The following is a 15280-nucleotide window of genomic DNA, read 5'->3' on the forward strand; positions in this document are numbered from 1 at the left end:
AGGGACGCTGGAGGGTGAGGATGATGAAGGGATGCTGGAGGGTGAGGGGGATCTAGAGGATGAGGGGACTCTGAAGATGAAGTCTCTGAAGCGAAGACTCTGGTGACTCTGAAGGCGAAGACTCTGGAGACTCTGAAGACGAAGACTCTGGAGACTCTGAAGACGAAGACTCTGGAGACAAAGACTCTGGAGACTCTGAAGACGAAGACTCTGGAGACAAAGACTCTGGAGACTCTGAAGACGAAGAGTATGGAGACTCTGAAGACGAAGACTCTGGAGACGAAGACTCTGGAGACTCTGGAGACGAACACTCTGGAGGCTCTGAAGACAAAGACTCTGGAGACTCTAAAGACCAAGACTCTAGAGACCCTGCAGGCATAGACCCTGCAGGCGTAGACCGGGACACTGCAGGCGTAGACCCTGCAGGCAAAGACGAGAACTCTCGGACCGGCTGGGCTGGGGGCAGAGCCTATTGGACTGGCAGAGCCGCTGCAGGCAGAGCCTCTTGGACAGGCTGTGCTGCTGCAGACGGAGCTTTTTGGATGTTGTTGTGTCCCCCCAACAATGCTGACAAGGACAATGGACCAACAACACAGTGAGACGCAGACAGGTTTATATACACAAGGGCTGGGTGATTAGAGAATTGTGCACAGGTGAGACTAATAAACAGAGAGGAGGAGCACCACGGAGCAGGGGAGGAAACCAGACCTAAAAATGGGGAAAGGAGCAAAATGAACTAAAGGGAGAATACTGACTAGATAAACACGAACAGAAGACTACTGATAAGAGGTGACTAACAGAAAAAGTGAGGGAAACCTAGAGAGAGCCTGGAGGGGGCTGGGGAACCACAGGGAAACTGAAACCTAGGGGGAACACCTAAGGGGAGAAAATCTGGAGTGAGCTGGGGAACACCAGGAGGCACATGAGGAGGGATGCAGACAAGGAGACACATGAGGAACTCAAGGAGACACATAAGGGAAACCTAGAGAGGGATGGAGAACACAAGGAGACACATGAGGGAGATGCAGAACGCAGACCGTGACAGTACCCCCCGCACCCCCACCCCCACCCTGTCACGTTGAGCGAGGTGGAGACGGCTGACCATGTGTGGATGAGCTGACCAGGAGGTAAAAATGCAGGCTTCGGATAAAGTAAAAATGGTTTTAATGGCAGGATGGGATGAACAGGACAAAACAACGATGACTACTAACAACAACAATGATCTGACAAAGGACAGGAGCAAAACAGGTGGTATAAATACAGAAGGCTAATTAGGGAAAAATGGGCAGGTTAACGAGGGACAGGTGAGAACAATACGGACTAATCAGGGCAGGAGAGAAACACAGTCAGGAGGGCAGGGGCAGAATGTGACAGTACCCCCCCCCCCCCCCCCCCTTAAGGGCGGATACCAGATGCCCACAAGGCTACACAACACAGGAGACTGGGGACTCGAAGACTCGACTGGAGACAGGGACTCGAAGACTTGACTGGAGACAGGGACTCGAAGACTGGACTGAGGACAGGGACTCAAAGACTGGACTGGAGACAGGGACTCGAAGACTGGACTGGAGACAAAGACTCGAAGACTGGACTGAGGACAGGGACACGAAGACTTGACTGGGGACAGGGACACGAAGACTTGACCGGGGACAGGGACTCGACTGGAACGGGAAGACTTGACTGGAACGGGAAGACTTGACTTGACAGGAACGGGAAGACTTGACTTGACAGGAACGTGAAGACTTGACTTGACAGGAACGGGAAGACTTGACTTGACAGGAACGGGAAGACTTGACTTGACAGGAACGTGAAGACTTGACTTGACAGGAACGGGAAGACTTGACTTGACAGGAACGGGAAGACTTGACTTGACAGGAACAGGAAGACTTGACTTGACTTGACTTGACAGGAACGGGAAGACTTGACTTGACAGGAACGGGAAGACTTGACTTGACAGGAACGGGAAGACTTGACTTGACTTGACAGGAACGGGAAGACTTGACTTGACAGGAATGGGAAGACTTGACTTGACTTGACAGGAACGGGAAGACTGCAAGAGCAGACGTGGGACCCAGGCAGAGAACTGCAGGAGCAGGCGTGGGACCCAGGCAGAGAACTGCAGGAGCAGGCGTGGGACCCAGGCAGAGAACTGCAGGAGCAGGCGTGGGACCCAGCAGAGGCTGCAGCAGCATGAGACCTGCAGGCATAAGCCCCACAGCGTGGACCAGGAAGTGGACAATCTGTAGAAGCGACGCGAGGAAACCAGGATCGGGGGCAGGCACTCGACAGCCGGTCAGAGCAGGTGCACGGCACGATTAGCTGGATCTCAGGCAGAGGCTTGGGTGCAGGGAAGCAGGAGACGAGCGGGGAGACCAGCCCTACCACCCCGGAGAACGATGGCGTGCGTAGGGGGTGTAACTCCCTTAAAGCTCCAGGATCCGCGGCTTCCATGACAAAAAACGGGACAGGGGCAGAAAGCAGGAGAGGAGAAGGGTTTGACCACCACAGGAAACGAACTAGATGCGCCGAAACCCACCCAAAGGCTTGACCACCCCGGAGAACAGGTAGGATGCGCCAACACCCTGGGCCAGAATCTCCTTCCGCTAAAGGAGAAAAAAGTAAAAAATAAATCCTCCAGCAAACAGGTGTTAGCTCACCACAGGTCCAGGTTTGGTCAGATCATTCTGTCACGTTGAGCGAGGTGGAGACGGCAGACCGTGTGTGGATGAGCTGACCAGGAGGTAAAAATGCAGGCTTCGGATAAAGTAAAAAATGGTTTTAATGGCAGGATGGGATGAACAGGACAAAACAACGATGACTACTAACAACAACAATGATCTGACAAAGGACAGGAGCAAAACAGGTGGTATAAATACAGAAGGCTAATTAGGGAAACATGGGCAGGTTAACGAGGGACAGGTGAGAACAATATGGACTAATCAGAGCAGGAGAGAAACACAGTCAGGAGGGCAGGGGCAGAATGTGACACACACCCTCAAGGGGAGGATACCAGACGCCCACAAGACACGCACAAAACGAAAAACAAGGGGACCAGGGTAGTCCGGAGGGCCGGCGATGGGGAACCAGGAGCCGGGACCAGGAGGCTCTGGGAGGTCGGCGACGGGGAACCAGGAGCTGGGACTCAGGAAACTGAGGGGACGAAGAAGACTCTGGAGGAGGCTGAGGGGACGAAGACTCTGGTGGAGTACTGAGGGACTCTGTAGGATGGGATGGGGACTCTGGAGGATGGGACGGGGACTCTGGAGGATGAAGTGGGGACTCTGGAGGATGAAGCGGGGACGCTGGACAATGAAGTGGCGAAGCTAGAGAATGAAGCGGGGACACTGGAGGATGAGGATGATGAAGGGACGCTGGAGGGTGAGGATGATGAAGGGATGCTGGAGGGTGAGGGGGCTCTGGAGGATGAGGGGACTGAAGACGAAGTCTCTGAAGCAAAGACTCTGGTGACTCTGAAGGCGAAGACTCTGGAGACTCTGAAGACGAAGACTCTGGAGACTCTGAAGACGAAGACTCTGGAGACTCTGAAGATGAAGACTCTGGAGACTCTGGAGACAAAGACTCTGGAGACTCTGGAGACGAAGACTCTGGAGACTCTAAAGACGAAGACTCTGGAGACCCTGCAGGCATAGACCCTGCAGGCGTAGACCGGGACACTGCAGGCGTAGACCCTGCAGGCAAAGACGAGGACTCTCGGACCGGCTGGGCTGGGGGCAGAGCCTCTTGGACTGGCAGAGCCGCTGCAGGCAGAGCCTCTTGGACAGGCTGTGCTGCTGCAGACGTAGCTTTTTGGATGTTGTTGTGTCCCCCAACAATGTTGACAAGGACAATGGACCAACAACACACTGAGACGCAGACAGGTTTATATACACAAGGGCTAGGTGATTAGGGAATTGTGCACAGGTGAGACAAATAAACAGAGAGTCAGAAGTCATTAAAACAATGACTCGAGTCGGACTCGAGTTCAAGTCATGTGACTTGAGTCCACACCTCTGGGTTTGTGTGTCCCAATGATCCTAGGAGCTAAATAGTCTGAGGCTTTATGCATCTGGTCAGGTCACCCATGGCAAACATGTAGGTGAGGGAACAGACAAATCACAGCCCAAAGACCTCTTATGATGATTACCACAAATGGAAACAGTGTTGCCTTGCCTGGACGTGGGTCACCGTAACCCCCCTCTAGAGCCAGGCCTGAAATTGCGGCACATTGGTGAGCGCCTGGTAACCAGGCTTTTATCTATGGAGCTGGGTCAAGCACAGCCTAAAGAAGAGAAGTGGGTTCCCCTTCCCATGATCTCACCACTTATGGGAGGAGCCAAAGGGGTTGAGTGCATTGTGTGTTGGGTGGTAGTTAAAGGCAGAGACCCTGGAGGTCTGATCCTCGGCTACCAAAGCCATCTCCTGGTACATGAAATATCACCTCTCTGGTGGGGAAAGAGCCAGAGTTGATGTGAGAGGTTGACAGGTTCCAGCTAGATTTAGTCGGACTCACCTCAACGCATGGCTCTGGAACCAGTTTCCTTGAGAGGGGTTGGACTTCATATCACTCAGGAGTTGCTCCCACTGAGAGGTGTCGAGCAGCGGTGGGCTTATTAGTTGCCCCTCATCTTGGTGCCTGCACGTTCGCGTTTACTCTGGTAAACAAAAGGGTTCTTCCTTCTGTGGGTGGGAACAGGCCCTTATAGTGGGTTGTGCTTATGCACCAAACAGCAGCTCAGACTGTCCATACTTTATATGTGTCAGCGCGCTGCGGAGTGGAGCGGAGGAAAGGCGTGGATCCAGACCGGGGAGTAAACAGGCAGCAGGTAGGAACGGTCAAACAGGATTTATTAAGCACGCTGGACAATGAAACAATGATCCGACACAGTACAAAGAACCAACAGGGTTTAAATACAGGAGGGTTGGGAGCTAAGGTGATTGGGAAACGAGAGGCAGGTGGGAATAATTAACGAGACACAAGGCTGAACTAAACGGGGAGACATGACCGGGTGTGACAGTACCCCCCCCTCAAGGGGCGGATCCCAGACGCCCACAGGAACGAGGAGCAGGGTGGGAGGAGGGGAACCAGGAGGAAGTGCCCAGAGGAACAGAGGGACCACCAGAGGGGTAGAGGAGGAGGCGACGACAGGCTCTTGGAGGCCGGCGTCTGAGGCAGAGGAGGCGACGACGAGCACTGGAAGGCCGGTGTCTGAGGCAGAGGAGGCGACGACGAGCACTGGAAGGCCGGTGCCTGAGGCAGATGAGGAGGCGACGAGCCCTTGGAGGCCGGCGCCTGCGGCAGAAGAGGAGGCGACGGGCCCTTGGAGGCCGGCGCCTGCGGCAGAAGAGGAGGCGACGGGCCCTTGGAGGCCGGCGCCTGCGGCAGAAGAGGAGGCGACGGGCCCTTGGAGGCCGGCGCCTGCGGCAGAAGAGGAGGCGACGGGCCTCTGGCGGCCGGCGCCTGCGGCAGAGGAGGAGCACTGCAGGCTGGGCCGGCGACAAAGTCACTGCAGGCTGGGCCGGCGACAAAGTCACTGCAGGCTGGGCCGGCGACAAAGTCACTGCAGGCTGGGCCGGCGACAAAGTCACTGCAGGCTGGGCCGGCGTTGCCCTCAAAACCACCATCGGAACCGGAGACCGTGGAGACGCCGGGCTGGATGGAGCGTCGGCCTCTTGACTGCAAAGAGCCTCCCCAGACGAGGCAGCGGCGATGTCATCGGACGAGCCGACTTCAGAGGACGAGGCAGCGGCGACGTCGTCGGACGAGCCGACTTCGGGGACGTCATCAGAGGACGAGGCAGCGGCGACGTTGTCAGACGAGCCGACTTCGGGGACGTCATCAGAGGACGAGGCAGTGGCGACGTCGTCAGACGAGCCGACTTCGGGGACGTCATCAGAGGACGAGGCAGCAGCGACGTCGTCAGACGAGCCGACTTCGGGGACGTCATCAGAGGACGAGGCAGCGGCGACGTCGTCAGACGAGCCGACTTCGGGGACGTCATCAGAAGAGGCGGCGACGTCGTCAGACGAGCCGACTTCGGGGACGTCATCAGAAGAGGAGGCGACGTCATCGGACGGGACGTCATCAGAAGAGGAGGCGACGTCATCGGACGGGACGTCATCAGAAGAGGAGGCGACGTCATCGGACGGGACGTCATCAGAAGAGGAGGCGACGTCATCGGACGGGACGTCATCAGAAGAGGAGGCGACGTCATCGGACGGGACGTCATCAGAAGAGGAGGCGACGTCATCGGACACGTCGTCATCAGAAGAGGAGGCGTCGACTTCGGACACGACGTCATCAGAGGCGTCGACTTCTGGACAGGCGACGTCATCAGAGGCGTCGACTTCTGGACAGGCGACGTCATCAGAGGCGTCGACTTCTGGACAGGCGACGTCATCAGAGGCGACTTCTGGACAGGCGACGTCATCAGAGGCGTCGACTTCTGGACAGGCGATGTCATCAGAGGCGTCGACTTCTGGACAGGCGACGTCATCAGAGGCGTCGACTTCTGGTCCGGGGGCGTCAACTTCTGGTCCGGGGGCGTCGACTTCTGGTCCGGGGGCGTCGACTTCTGGTCCGGGGGCGTCGACTTCTGGACCGCCGACTGCTGGACCGCCGACTGCTGGACCGCCGACTGCTGGGACCAACCCGTCCGCTTCGGGGCCAGAACCGGAACCGTCTGCTTCTGGGCCCGTCCCTTCTGCTTCTGAGCCCGTCCCTTCTGCTTCTGGGCCCTCTGGAGTGGAGGCGAGGCAGCCGCAGGAGGGGCTGCCTGGACAGGCTGGACTGGAAGTGGTGGAACTGGTAGGGCTGGAAGCCGTGAGAGCAGGGGGGACAGCCTGTCCAGCTGAAGCTCCTGGAGGTTGAGGGTTCGATGGAGCTGGGCCAGTTCAGCCCGGAGACCAGCGAGCTCCGCGGGGTGGACGGGCTCGCTCCTCTCCTGGCGGTTCGAGGAGGATAGAGTGTCCAGGTGACTCTCCTGGAGGCTGACGAGCTGGCGGATCCGGTCAAGCTCCGCCTGGAGCTCCATCAGCTGGGCTGTGGGCGTGGTTCTTCCGCCTGCAGATGACGAAGGCGCTGGTTGGACCGGAGACGGGACTGCTGGTCTGAATGGGGGCGTGTCCAAGTTGGCGCACTGAGCCGGAACTGCAGCGAGCTCGCGGCTCCGTCCAGGGACCAGCCGCTGCGGTGGAGCCCGGCATGCCTCCCCACGCCGTGGGCCAACTCCCGGGGAGCACACAGCCAGGCGGGTGCCCACGAAGCTGGAGCGATCCGGAAGCGGCTCCCGGTCCGACCCCTCGTCCGGTTCCGGGAGAGCAGCGAGGATTGCAGCGGCTGATGGCCGAGGACAGCGTTTTCGGCGAGTCAGAACTGGAGCAGGGGAAGGCGATGGAGAAGCTGGGTGGTGGCTCGGGGTGAGCCACTGAAGCAGGTGCTCCCACGGGAGAATCTCCTTGCTGGATCTCACAACGGGTTTGGGTCGGATCATTCTGTCAGCGCGCTGCAGAGTGGAGCGGAGGAAAGGCGTGGATCCAGACCGGGGAGTGAACAGGCAGCAGGTAGGAACGGTCAAACAGGATTTATTAAGCACACTGGACAATGAAACAATGATCCGACACAGTACAAAGAACCAACAGGGTTTAAATACAGGAGGGTTGGGAGCTAAGGTGATTGGGAAACGAGAGGCAGGTGGGAATAATTAACGAGACACAAGGCTGAACTAAACGGGGAGACATGACCGGGTGTGACAATATGTTTATATATTTAGCAAACACTTTTGTCCAAAGCCACTTACAGGTGATAATCAAGCCAGCAGGTTGCCCTCGAGGCTTAACAACAAACACTATTCAGTCAGTCCTGATTTTTTGGAGTCCCTGGTGGGGGTGCTGGAGAACGCTCATTCTGGTGACTCCCTTGTTTTGCTGGGAGACTCCAGTGCTCATGTGGGCAGTGACCTTGAGACCTGGACAGGTAGACTGAGGTGGTGGTCCCACTATTTAAAAACGGGGACAGCAGAGTGTGTTCCTACTTCAGGAATCACAGTCCTGAGCCTCCCTGGTAAGGTCTACCCAGGGGTTCTGGAGAGGAGGGTCCGTCGGATTGTCGAACCTCGGGTTCAGGAGGAACAATGTTGTTTTCGTTCTGGCCGTGGAACACTGGACCAGCTCGATACTCCTAGGGAGGTCCTGGAGGGTGCGTGGGAGTTTGCCCAACCCATCTACATATGTTTTGTGGATTTGAAAAAGGCGTTCGGCCACACCCTCAGGGGCCTGTCGGGGGTACTTTGGGGGTATGGGGGAGCAGGCCATTTGATACGGGCTGTTAGGTCCCTGTATGACCGGTGTCAGAGCTTGGTCCACATTGGCGGCAGTAAGTCGGGCTCATTTCCATTGTAACGTTTTGTAAGTGGTTACTTTTAATAAATTAATTATTAATGAATTATAAAATAGATAGGTTTTCAATCAAATGAAATTTTCTATAAAAATATGGATTATCAATATGATTGAAAATGTATATTTGATTGATGATGAAAACAGTATTACTATGTTTCTGTGACTAATGATCATACAGGATGAATGATTACAAAGGATGATTTATGGTAACATCAACTGAGACAATAATCACACTCTGATGAAACACGATCTTAGATGTTATTAACAGTCTAGTTAAGGGTCTTAGAAAGAATAAGATGTCTGGGTTTGTAAAAATAGTCTGGCTGAATTTAGGGTTCTTAATAAGTTATCAAATTAATCGTAACCATCCAACGCCAGAGCTACTCTACCCTTGTGATGGGAGTTCTTGGCAATCCGGCTGTCTGACGAAGTTAGCTTGACACGGCTGTCAAATGGAATTAGACTTCTGGTATCCAAAGGTTGTAGCTTCCTTTGAAACACAAATCAGCTGGTCAAAAGATACCCCCTTGGGTCTGCTGGTGGATCGTTCCTCGTCTGATGAGTTGTTTTGCAGGTTAAGCAAATAAAGTTGTTTGGTTCTGAAAAAGTATGGTTCTTGCAGCTAAAAGTATTCCATTGAAAGACTGGTCTAATCGCCTAATGAGAGATTCATTTAGCATGAAGGCTGGACATCTTGCTTGAACTGGTTTCAGTTTCGTGACTACTCTTTAAAAGGTCCGTTTTTTTCTAAGTTTTGGACCAGTCAAAAGTCAGAGTGTAAGAGGCGTTAACAAGAATCCTCAGACGTCACACCTTTTTCCAAGAAACTGAAAGAGGCTTATTTAATTTAATATGTGAAGTAAAAAAGATTTAACAGTTATTTGTTAACATACTAAAATTAATATGTGACCTAACTAGTAATACATCATTATTAAACAATCAAGTAGACTTGTTTGGTGTATTTAAGATCTGAATTAAATAATTTCAAGAATAAAATGTTGATTAATTCACTACTGTCAAGTAATCAAGACTTATTAAAACACTTTGAATAAAATATTCATTGTATAATGTAATTGTAATAACCTGTAAAGTGGTGAAAATTCTAAAGTATAGAGTTCTGTCTTTTGTCTGGAGTCTTGTGCCTTGCAGGTACACATAAACAGGGCAGAAAACCAGCCTTGGTTTGAAGGATTCCCAGATGGCGAGGTCAGAAACAGCATGTGTTTTGGATTGGAAAGCACAAAGCATTCCGGGCAGATGAAGCTGGCTGTGGACAGAGTACTGTTCTGGTGACCTCTAACACTGCAAGTCACCGTTGAGAGTTGGACTCCACCAAGGCTGCCCTTTATCACTGTTTGTAACTTTTATGGAAAGGATTTCTAGGCACAGCTTAGGTGTTGAGAGGATCTGTTTTGGTGGCCTAAGGATCAGGTCTCTGCTTTTTGCAGAGGATGTGGTCCTGTTGGCTTCATCAGACAGTGATCTTCAGCTTTCGCTGGAGCAGTTCGCAGCTGAGTGTGAAGCGGCTGGGATGACAATCAGCTCCTCTAAATCTGAGACCACGGTCTTGAATCAGAAAAGTGTACAATGCCTTCTCTGGATCAGGGACAGGGTCCTGCCTCAAATAGAAGAGTTGAAGTATCTTGGGGTCTTGTTCATGAGTGAGGGAAAGCTGGAGCTTGAGATCGATAGGCGGATTGGTGCTGCATCTGCAGTGATGCGGGCGTTGTTCCGATCTGTCGTGGTGAAGAGAGAGTTGAGCCAGAAGGCGAAGCTCTCGATTTACTGGTCGATCTACGTTCCTACCCTTACCTATGGTCATGAGCTTTGGGTAGGGACCAAAAGAATGAGAATGCAGATACAAGCGACCAACATGAGTTTTCTCCATAGGGTGGCTGGACTCTGCCTTAGAGATAGGGTGAAAGGCTTTGTCATCTGGGAGGTGCTCAAAGTAGATCTTCTGCTCATACTCCTCAAGAGGAGCCAGGTGAGGTGGCTCAGGCATCTGGGCAGGATGCTTCCTGGATGCCTCGCTGGTGAGGTTATCCAGGAACGTCCAACCAGGAGGAGACCCATAGGAAGACCCCGGACATGCTGGAGGGACTATTGGGCCATTCCCATCTGTACCGGGTCGGCCCGGGCCGGGTAGCGTAGGTTGTTTACATATCTGGGTGGCCTGGTATTTTTCCGGGCCAACCAAGGCTCATTCTCAGCCCTCTTCTCGAGGGGGTCTGCTTCAGGCCGACCAGGGCCATCACACTCACTGCTGACATCAAATTCACACCTTCCATTAGAGCAAGCCTCTGATTGGTGGATTTAAACAGCCCACATGGGCTTAAGGCAAGGATGTGTGGAATCAACCGGGCCAGGCTGGGGCCGACTGGGGCTACCCGGCCCGGGCCGACCCGGTACAGATGGGAATGGCCCATATGTCTCAGCTGGCCAGGGAACGCCTGGAGGAGCTGGCCCAAGCAGCTGGGGCGAGGGAAGTCTGGGCGTCTGGACTTAAGCTGCTGCCCCTGCAACCCAATTCCGTATAAGAGGCTGAAAATGGATGGATGGATCTTATCCATCAGATATACGTCTCAAATGACGAGCACACAAATCACAGACTTTCTTACAGACTCTTCAACAGTCATTTTGTGTAAAGAGTATGGAGTAGTACTGCTGCTGCTCTACACTCACCTAAAGGATTATCAGGAACACCTGTTCAACATCTCCTTAATGCAATTATCTAATCAACCAATCACATGGTAGTTGCTTCAGTGCTTTTAGGGGTGTGGTCCTGGTCAAGACAATCTCCTCAACTCCAAACTGAATGTCAGTCCTGCATGTTTTCCAACTATCTTTGTTGTTCCTGTTGTTGATTACCTGGATCAGGTGTATTCAGCCAAGTAGAAGCTGCAAGTTCATACATGGCTGGAAAGCATGCAGGACTGCGACTCTCTAGGACCAGGGTTGCCTACCACTGCAACCTGGATCACACATATATTGTACTTCAGTTTAAATGGAAAGTAATGATGCGTGTTTCGACTACATCTGTCTTGTACTTTGAAATTTATCAGCTTATAAAAAGTTTGTAATTAGCATGACTACAAATCAGACATCGGTACGACGCATATATGACATCACTACATGATCTTTGCTCCCCTAGTTAAGGATGGGTACCGTAACTGCTACTTTTAAAGGCACTGACCGAATACCGTGGTACCGACTTAGGACTGATTCATGTGGTGCCTTGTTTTGGTATCATAGAGTTCTGTACCTGATTTCCCAAGATAGACAGCAGCGCATGCGCAAGAGTGTTATGTCATCAGTCGCTGTGGGCCAGCTGTAAACAGAGCAAGCAGCACGGTAGAAAGAACGAGCTCTAAAGTTTGGGTCCACTTCACTAAATGTGATAGGTGACTGGGGGATGATGACAACATTGTCCAGAGGGAAAAGGAGCTGGGTTTTAGTTTGTGAAACAATACAAAACTACAAACAGTTGTGTGGTATCAAAGTTTGTTTTAGGTTCATTTGTAGTTTATAATACATCGTCTCCTCATCATAGTTATTCCTGAGCACATGGAGGAGAAATAGGAGTACAAGGAGCTTGGTTTTAGTTTTTGCATAATTTAGATACATTTGTTGTTAAAGTTTTTTTTATTGAAGAATTTTGTACAACACTACGATGATAAACTACAAACAGTTTGTGTGTTATTCATCAAGATATTTGGTCTCATCTTTCCAAGCTCGGGCCCTCTACCAGAGGCCATGGAGCTTGAGGGTTTTGCAGTATCTTAGCTGTTCCTAGAACTGCGCTTTTCTGGACTGAGATGTCTGATGTTTTTCCTGGGATCTGCTTTAGCCATTCCTCCAATTTGGGGTTACTGTCCTGAGTGCCCGGGTGACCGTGGCCATCACCAATGTCTTCACTCTGCAGGCTTTCTCAAGTTCATCTTTGAGGCCCTGGTACTTCACCACCACGATGTCCGGTTGGTTCGCCATCACCATTTTGTCCGTCTGGATCTGGAAGTCCCACAGGAGCTTGGCTGTCTTGTTCTCTCCCACCTTAGAGGGTGTTACCCACTATGACATTGAGGCTTCCAGGACATACTCTGGACAGATGTTTCTGTACACGATGCAAGCCACTTGGTTGTGGCATTCCCTGTAAGTGTTGCCTGCCAGCAGCTTACTGTCATGATCTGGTGAGTGGCCACCTTCCTAATCTTGCCTGAGAACTTAATTGCAGGTAGGTGGCGACGTGGAGGAGCGGGCAGCTGTTTCCAATCTTCCATCAACCAGTTCAGCATAAAAGGAAGAGTGAGATGACAACACCTTGTCGGATGATTGGGTATTACCTGCCTTGGGTGTCTCTAGCCACTTCCGAGTAACTCATAAGTTTTCTCTAAGTCTTTCAGATGAATCACTTTGTGTTTTTTTTACCTCGCGCCTAGGATACCTGCTACCACATTCAACTCGTCATCAATAAAGATTTGGGACTTCTACTCTGGACTAGGGGTTGCCTGACTTAATTTTTTTTAAAGTCGACCGTCAAGTAATGAAAATCAAGTCGACTTCGACTAGTCGTTGATGACATCATACATCTGTGGGGGGAAGGGGGAGGGGGGTTGCGCAGGAGATTTTGACAATTAAAATTGCGCCCACATTTTCTAAGTTAACACACATTTCTTTTAACAACGGTAGTTTCTGCATCTTGATTCAGCCCCCCCCCCACACACACACACACACACACACACACCCGCGCGCGCAGCGGCCGCAAACTTGCTGATGCACCTGCAGCCTCTCAGAGTTCCTGCTGCTCTAAACATTAAAATAATTATTTCATTTTCTGTTCCTCACTTCTGATTAACTTCAATGGTGTCTGTACTGTCCTCGCTGAGACGTAGTGGTAGTTTCAACTAGACAGTGAGCTAAACTCTGACTCAATGACGAAAGATGTGTTCCTGTAGTCTCCAAATTTATTACACATACTTGCTGTCGCTTAGAATACAGAGTAAAACTGAAAAAGAAAAGAAAAACAATGGAGTCATCTCTCTCTTCATTGATATCTAATTCACAGTAAATATAAATTAGAATTCAAAGCCTATAACTGCTAAATAAAATCACCTGTGAATGAAACAGATTGCCCACAAACGGAGATGGCATATTTTAACAGGTAACAACAACTAAATGAATTATTATTAGCTTAATACGCAGTGCAACAACGCCAACTGCTGGTAGAAAGAAGTAGCCAGAAATGTCCACTTGTTTAGCTAGCTCCACAAACTTGTCTTTAGCACAAATGTATCAATAAACTGTGTAAAACAAATATGAATACATACAGGCGTTGCTTCTTCAAGAGTTAAGCAAAGGTTTGCCGGTTTTCTGATTTTTTAGAACGTCTTTCCCTCTTTGACCAATCTCTCTGCATCAGCGTGCGTTGCTAGTAAACGGTCACTCACGTACACAGCACTTCCTGTTCTACGGGTGTTTTCCATGTCAAAATAAAAGCATACACAGCACTTCCTGTTCTACGGGTGTTTTCCATGTCAAAATAAAAGCACATAAATAAAACTTTTACACAATGAACTAAAATGCCTGGAAGGCAGAACACTCCCCGTCTGAACTTATTAGGTCATTTTAACAAAGACTACCTTAGTCAGTAGGCAAAAGAAGAACTACTTCTCTAATCGGCCTCTGAAAAGTCTTTAAAGAGCCTTGACTTGATGCATTTAGCTGGACTTCTCTGACTTTGCCATCTCGTCCTGGAAAGACCGCAGTGATCTTAGCCATAGGCCACTTGTTGCGTGCAACTTGACAGTCCTTCAGGAGCACAATGTCTCCAACTTTCAGATCCCTCTTCATATCTGTCCACTTCCTTCGGGTCTGCAAAGTGGGAAGATATTCCTGCCGCCAGCGGCGCCAGAACTCGTCAGCGAGGGCTTGCACTTGTTTCCACTGTTGATGATATTGTCTCACTAGGAGCAGAGAGATGTGACTGTTCTTCGGCAAGATTATGGGGTTGGTCTCTGCTGCGCTCAAGTCTGCATGTTTTAATCTGCCACCAATGCAGATCAGACCTTCTTTGAGGATAGGGTTCAGCTTATAGAGCGTACTCTTTTTGGACACAGTGTGTGTGAGTGAGAGATCTGAGATTTCACTGGAAAGAAACTCTTCCTGTGTCGCTTGGGTGATGATGAATCTAGCTTGGGATAACTCATCAGGAGTGTGTGGGAGTTTGCAGTAGTGCCACCCTTTACATGCACTATACTCCCTCTGTTTGTAGGTTTTAACTATGTGAATGAGCATAGCGAATGCTCTGGTGAGAGAGCGCATGGTTGAAAAGTGTGTGAATCTTGCGGCACCAAGTCCCTTTCCTTGACTCTGTGTGAGGTAACTGGTCACTTCAGAACGCACCTCTGTGTCTGATTCAGGGTTTACGAGTTCATACGTTATTCCTAAGTCTTCCCCACTACTGTCTTGTTTGTACAAAAATGCCAGTCCTGTGAACCATATGGTGTGTGTTAGTGAGGATGCAGGAACTGATCTGGATGCGTAGTCTGCAGTATTCTCCTCCGAACAGACGTAGAACCACTGACCTGGTGTTGTCGACTGATGAATGCGTCGAATTTGATTGTGAACGTAGACATGGAAGCGTTTCGTTTGGTTGTAGATATACCCTAGTACGACCTTGCTGTCGCAGTAAAACCTAACCGAGTCCAACTTCAGGTCCAGTTCATCTTGGATGATATCTGCAACTTCCACGGCAAGTACCGCAGCACATAGTTCCAGCCGAGGAATTGTAGGTTGGGAGAGAGGAGCTAGTTTAGCTTTCCCCATAATGAATCCCACTTCCACTTTTCCTTCGCTTTGGACCGTTCTGAGGTAGGCTACAACTCCA

Source organism: Nothobranchius furzeri, chromosome 7, assembly GCF_043380555.1.
Source record: "Nothobranchius furzeri strain GRZ-AD chromosome 7, NfurGRZ-RIMD1, whole genome shotgun sequence".
NCBI classification, from domain to species: domain Eukaryota; kingdom Metazoa; phylum Chordata; class Actinopteri; order Cyprinodontiformes; family Nothobranchiidae; genus Nothobranchius; species Nothobranchius furzeri.